Here is a 262-nt window from a genome sequence, read left to right on the forward strand (position 1 = left end):
TGTAAACACACTTCAACAGAAATAGATAAATTCAGGAACTGCTTTCCTTCCGCAAAATAGAAACGTCTTAAGGTTATATCACGCCCCCTCCTTAACCGGTCACGCTATTGTTATTAGGCAGATGAGCATTGCAAAACGCGGTGCAGAATCACACGTTGCTGGAACACGCTGCGAGGATGTGACTTTGCAAAGTGCGTGTTCTTGATTGTGCCTCGAAACAGATGGGTTTGTGGTTTGTTTGTTTGTAAAAGGTAAATAGATA

The sequence above is a fragment of the Penaeus monodon genome, chromosome 22 (assembly GCF_015228065.2).
Source record: "Penaeus monodon isolate SGIC_2016 chromosome 22, NSTDA_Pmon_1, whole genome shotgun sequence".
Taxonomy (NCBI): Eukaryota; Metazoa; Arthropoda; class Malacostraca; order Decapoda; family Penaeidae; genus Penaeus; species Penaeus monodon.